Source organism: Anomaloglossus baeobatrachus, chromosome 4 (assembly GCF_048569485.1).
Source record: "Anomaloglossus baeobatrachus isolate aAnoBae1 chromosome 4, aAnoBae1.hap1, whole genome shotgun sequence".
NCBI lineage: Eukaryota > Metazoa > Chordata > Amphibia > Anura > Aromobatidae > Anomaloglossus > Anomaloglossus baeobatrachus.
The window spans coordinates 647,574,654-647,580,854 of record NC_134356.1 but is presented as its reverse complement, the minus strand read 5'-3'; the positions used below and the strand labels follow the sequence as shown (position 1 = coordinate 647,580,854).

Here is a 6,201-nt window from a genome sequence, read left to right as displayed (position 1 = left end):
ACGCTGTGTATGCAGCGCATACAGCTGTATCGGCTATAGGACTCAGGAAGACGGAGCTGCGACAGTGATGTCTGACACCAAAGACGCAGAAGGCAGATAATGGCGTCCGTGAAGAAAATGTCCGGTTTTATAATGCAGGGACATGTGACATGCAGATCCTATCACACATGCCGTTGCTTCTCTGGCTCAAAGTCCACTTAGCTGTGTGTGTGTCTGGGATTGGCTGACATGCTGGCCCGCCCCACAAGACGCGCGCACTTAGGGAAGGAAGACAAGAAAAAAAAAAAAAAAAAATGGCGATCGCCATTATAGAAACAGCAGTGATCTGAAGGCGCTGTTCACGCACACTATACACTGAAATGTGATAATAGTTTGATTCACAGAGTGACTTACACTATTACAGCAGAAACCAAGCTATGATTTAGCTGTTTTTTGGCTGCTAGAACCGTTCTCGAACGTTTCTAGAACTACCGAGCTTTTGCAAAAAGCTCGAGTTCTAGTTCGATCTAGAACATGCCCCAAAATCACTCGAGCCGCGAACTGGAGAACCACGAACCACGAACCGCGCTCAACTCTATTTCCGATATGAGCTCAAATGGCTTTTTGTGCAAAAGAATGGAATGAATGGCTAAAAGCTCTTGTGGTCAGCATTTTTCGCTGCAAAGAGCAATTTTAAACTAAACTAACTTTGTCTGCAAGGTATGCGTCGACCTTTGAATGCAGGAACTATTGCAGAAAAAAGTGGCACTCCCCTAGCAGGAATTGAACCAGTAAACTAAGAAAACTGCTTGCTAATTAATATGAGATATTCCATAGAGTTTCAGAAAACATATGGGGTTTTAAAAAAAAAAAAAAAAAAGAGTGTTGCCTTCACTAAAAAGCTGTTTTTCATTTCAGTAGTTGAATCTTGCCTCATTTGAGTTGGAGTTAACAGGTCAATTCGATATATTGAAGATTGTAAGTTTTTTCCTCAGACAGTACGTAGTTTCCTCATTATCTTTGGCAGGAGAGCCTAGAAACTTTACCATTCAGTTCCAATATTCTATGGATAAGTAAGGAAATTGGAGGTCAAATGACAGGCCACAATGGCCAACCAATTGCGTCGGCCTTTGAATGTCAAAACAAGCACAGAAAAATTAGCATTCCCATACCGGGTGTCGAACCCGGGCCGCCTGGGTGAGAACCAGGAATCCTAACCGCTAGACCATATGGGAAATGTTGTGCTGTGTAGTCGATGATGTGGAAAAAAAGAACTTTATTTCTATGAGTAAGCAACTTCTGCACGTTTGCAACAGAAGCTTTCCTTGTTAGCACAATAGGTGGCGCGTCAATCTCAAACTCTTAAGGTCATGATTGTGATCCTCACATGTGGCACTTTTCTTTGGAGATTTTGTCTCCATCTTGTCTAGAGAGCCACATTTGTTTCCACTGAGTACCAAAAATCAACAATTATATATTGAGGGGTTTGAGTCCATTTACACCAAGTAGTTGGAAGTCGAAGGTAAGAATGATTTCCGATATGAGCTCAAATGGCTTTTTGTGCAAAAGAATGGAATGAATGGCTAAAAGCTCTTGTGGTCAGCATTTTTCGCTGCAAAGAGCAATTTTAAACTAAACTAACTTTGTCTGCAAGGTATGTGTCGACCTTTGAATGCAGGAACTATTGCAGAAAAAAGTGGCACTCCCCTAGCAGGAATTGAACCAGTAAACTAAGAAAACTGCTTGCTAATTAATATGAGATATTCCACAGAGTTTCAGAAAACATATGGGGTTTTAAAAAAAAAAAAAAAAAAAAAAAAAAAGAGTGTTGCCTTCACTAAAAAGCTGTTTTTCATTTCAGTAGTTGAATCTTGCCTCATTTGAGTTGGAGTTAACAGGTCAATTCGATATATTGAAGATTGTAAATTTTTCCTCAGACTGTACATAGTTTCCTCATTATCTTTGGCAGGAGAGCCTAGAAACTTTACCATTCAGTTCCAATATTCTATGGATAAGTAAGGAAATTGGAGGTCAAATGACAGGCCACAATGGCCAACCAATTGCGTCGGCCTTTGAATGTCAAAACAAGCACAGAAAAATTAGCATTCCCATACCGGGTGTCGAACCCGGGCGAGAACCAGGAATCCTAACCGCTAGACCATATGGGAAATGTTGTGCTGTGTAGTCGATGATGTGGAAAAAAAGAACTTTATTTCTATGAGTAAGCAACTTCTGCACGTTTGCAACAGAAGCTTTCCTTGTTAGCACAATAGGTGGCGCGTCAATCTCAAACTCTTAAGGTCATGATTGTGATCCTCACATGTGGCACTTTTCTTTGGAGATTTTGTCTCCATCTTGTCTAGAGAGCCACATTTGTTTCCACTGAGTACCAAAAATCAACAATTATATATTGAGGGGTTTGAGTCCCTTGACACCAAGTAGTTGGAAGTCGAAGGTAAGAATGATTTCCGATATGAGCTCAAATGGCTTTTTGTGCAAAAGAATGGAATGAATGGCTAAAAGCTCTTGTGGTCAGCATTTTTCGCTTCAAAGAGCAATTTTAAACTAAACTAACTTTGTCTGCAAGGTATGCGTCGACCTTTGAATGCAGGAACTATTGCAGAAAAAAGTGGCACTCCCCTAGCAGGAATTGAACCAGTAAACTAAGAAAACTGCTTGCTAATTAATATGAGATATTCCACAGAGTTTCAGAAAACATATGGGGTTTTAAAAAAAAAAAAAAAAAGAGTGTTGCCTTCACTAAAAAGCTGTTTTTCATTTCAGTAGTTGAATCTTGCCTCATTTGAGTTGGAGTTAACAGGTCAATTCGATATATTGAAGATTTTAAGTTTTTTCCTCAGACAGTATGTAGTTTCCTCATTATCTTTGGCAGGAGAGCCTAGAAACTTTACCATTCAGTTCCAATATTCTATAGATAAGTAAGGAAATTGGAGGTCAAATGACAGGCCACAATGGCCAACCAATTGCGTCGGCCTTTGAATGTCAAAACAAGCACAGAAAAATTAGCATTCCCATACCGGGTGTCGAACCCGGGCCGCCTGGGTGAGAACCAGGAATCCTAACCGCTAGACCATATGGGAAATGTTGTGCTGTGTAGTCGATGATGTGGAAAAAAAGAACTTTATTTCTATGAGTAAGCAACTTCTGCACGTTTGCAACAGAAGCTTTCCTTGTTAGCACAATAGGTGGCGCGTCAATCTCAAACTCTTAAGGTCATGATTGTGATCCTCACATGTGGCACTTTTCTTTGGAGATTTTGTCTCCATCTTGTCTAGAGAGCCACATTTGTTTCCACTGAGTACCAAAAATCAACAATTATATATTGAGGGGTTTGAGTCCATTTACACCAAGTAGTTGGAAGTCGAAGGTAAGAATGATTTCCGATATGAGCTCAAATGGCTTTTTGTGCAAAAGAATGGAATGAATGGCTAAAAGCTCTTGTGGTCAGCATTTTTCGCTGCAAAGAGCAATTTTAAACTAAACTAACTTTGTCTGCAAGGTATGTGTCGACCTTTGAATGCAGGAACTATTGCAGAAAAAAGTGGCACTCCCCTAGCAGGAATTGAACCAGTAAACTAAGAAAACTGCTTGCTAATTAATATGAGATATTCCACAGAGTTTCAGAAAACATATGGGGTTTTTAAAAAAAAAAAAAAAAAAGAGTGTTGCCTTCACTAAAAAGCTGTTTTTCATTTCAGTAGTTGAATCTTGCCTCATTTGAGTTGGAGTTAACAGGTCAATTCGATATATTGAAGATTGTAAATTTTTCCTCAGACTGTACATAGTTTCCTCATTATCTTTGGCAGGAGAGCCTAGAAACTTTACCATTCAGTTCCAATATTCTATGGATAAGTAAGGAAATTGGAGGTCAAATGACAGGCCACAATGGCCAACCAATTGCGTCGGCCTTTGAATGTCAAAACAAGCACAGAAAAATTAGCATTCCCATACCGGGAGTCGAACCCGGGCCGCCTGGGTGAGAACCAGGAATCCTAACCGCTAGACCATATGGGAAATGTTGTGCTGTGTAGTCGATGATGTGGAAAAAAAGAACTTTATTTCTATGAGTAAGCAACTTCTGCACGTTTGCAACAGAAGCTTTCCTTGTTAGCACAATAGGTGGCGCGTCAATCTCAAACTCTTAAGGTCATGATTGTGATCCTCAAATGTGGCACTTTTCTTTGGAGATTTTGTCTCCATCTTGTCTAGAGAGCCACATTTGTTTCCACTGAGTACCAAAAATCAACAATTATATATTGAGGGGTTTGAGTCCATTTACACCAAGTAGTTGGAAGTCGAAGGTAAGAATGATTTCCGATATGAGCTCAAATGGCTTTTTGTGCAAAAGAATGGAATGAATGGCTAAAAGCTCTTGTGGTCAGCATTTTTCGCTGCAAAGAGCAATTTTAAACTAAACTAACTTTGTCTGCAAGGTATGTGTCGACCTTTGAATGCAGGAACTATTGCAGAAAAAAGTGGCACTCCCCTAGCAGGAATTGAACCAGTAAACTAAGAAAACTGCTTGCTAATTAATATGAGATATTCCACAGAGTTTCAGAAAACATATGGGGTTTTTAAAAAAAAAAAAAAAAGAGTGTTGCCTTCACTAAAAAGCTGTTTTTCATTTCAGTAGTTGAATCTTGCCTCATTTGAGTTGGAGTTAACAGGTCAATTCGATATATTGAAGATTGCAAATTTTTCCTCAGACTGTACGTAGTTTCCTCATTATCTTTGGCAGGAGAGCCTAGAAACTTTACCATTCAGTTCCAATATTCTATGGATAAGTAAGGAAATTGGAGGTCAAATGACAGGCCACAATGGCCAACCAATTGCGTCGGGCTTTGAATGTCAAAACAAGCACAGAAAAATTAGCATTCCCATACCGGGAGTCGAACCCGGGCCGCCTGGGTGAGAACCAGGAATCCTAACCGCTAGACCATATGGGAAATGTTGTGCTGTGTAGTCGATGATGTGGAAAAAAAGAACTTTATTTCTATGAGTAAGCAACTTCTGCACGTTTGCAACAGAAGCTTTCCTTGTTAGCACAATAGGTGGCGCGTCAATCTCAAACTCTTAAGGTCATGATTGTGATCCTCACATGTGGCACTTTTCTTTGGAGATTTTGTCTCCATCTTGTCTAGAGAGCCACATTTGTTTCCACTGAGTACCAAAAATCAACAATTATATATTGAGGGGTTTGAGTCCATTTACACCAAGTAGTTGGAAGTCGAAGGTAAGAATGATTTCCGATATGAGCTCAAATGGCTTTTTGTGCAAAAGAATGGAATGAATGGCTAAAAGCTCTTGTGGTCAGCATTTTTCGCTGCAAAGAGCAATTTTAAACTAAACTAACTTTGTCTGCAAGGTATGTGTCGACCTTTGAATGCAGGAACTATTGCAGAAAAAAGTGGCACTCCCCTAGCAGGAATTGAACCAGTAAACTAAGAAAACTGCTTGCTAATTAATATGAGATATTCCACAGAGTTTCAGAAAACATATGGGGTTTTTAAAAAAAAAAAAAAAAAAAGAGTGTTGCCTTCACTAAAAAGCTGTTTTTCATTTCAGTAGTTGAATCTTGCCTCATTTGAGTTGGAGTTAACAGGTCAATTCGATATATTGAAGATTGTAAATTTTTCCTCAGACTGTACATAGTTTCCTCATTATCTTTGGCAGGAGAGCCTAGAAACTTTACCATTCAGTTCCAATATTCTATGGATAAGTAAGGAAATTGGAGGTCAAATGACAGGCCACAATGGCCAACCAATTGCGTCGGCCTTTGAATGTCAAAACAAGCACAGAAAAATTAGCATTCCCATACCGGGAGTCGAACCCGGGCCGCCTGGGTGAGAACCAGGAATCCTAACCGCTAGACCATATGGGAAATGTTGTGCTGTGTAGTCGATGATGTGGAAAAAAAGAACTTTATTTCTATGAGTAAGCAACTTCTGCACGTTTGCAACAGAAGCTTTCCTTGTTAGCACAATAGGTGGTGCGTCAATCTCAAACTCTTAAGGTCATGATTGTGATCCTCAAATGTGGCACTTTTCTTTGGAGATTTTGTCTCCATCTTGTCTAGAGAGCCACATTTGTTTCCACTGAGTACCAAAAATCCACAATTATATATTGAGGGGTTTGAGTCCATTTACACCAAGTAGTTGGAAGTCGAAGGTAAGAATGATTTACGATATGAGCTCAAATGGC

General features: G+C 39.7%; 3 non-coding genes across 3 annotated transcripts; all 3 read right to left on the bottom strand.

Annotated features, from left to right (window-relative positions):
- Window positions 1–3,942: 3,942 nt before the first annotated feature.
- Window positions 3,943–4,014, bottom strand: TRNAE-CUC (transfer RNA glutamic acid (anticodon CUC)). Its single transcript has one exon. It is a non-coding gene; the product is annotated as a tRNA-Glu (tRNA).
- An 860-nt stretch (window positions 4,015–4,874) lies between these two features.
- On the bottom strand, window positions 4,875–4,946 carry TRNAE-CUC (transfer RNA glutamic acid (anticodon CUC)). Its single transcript has one exon. It is a non-coding gene; the product is annotated as a tRNA-Glu (tRNA).
- An 863-nt stretch (window positions 4,947–5,809) lies between these two features.
- TRNAE-CUC (transfer RNA glutamic acid (anticodon CUC)) lies at window positions 5,810–5,881 on the bottom strand. Its single transcript has one exon. It is a non-coding gene; the product is annotated as a tRNA-Glu (tRNA).
- Window positions 5,882–6,201: the final 320 nt, after the last annotated feature.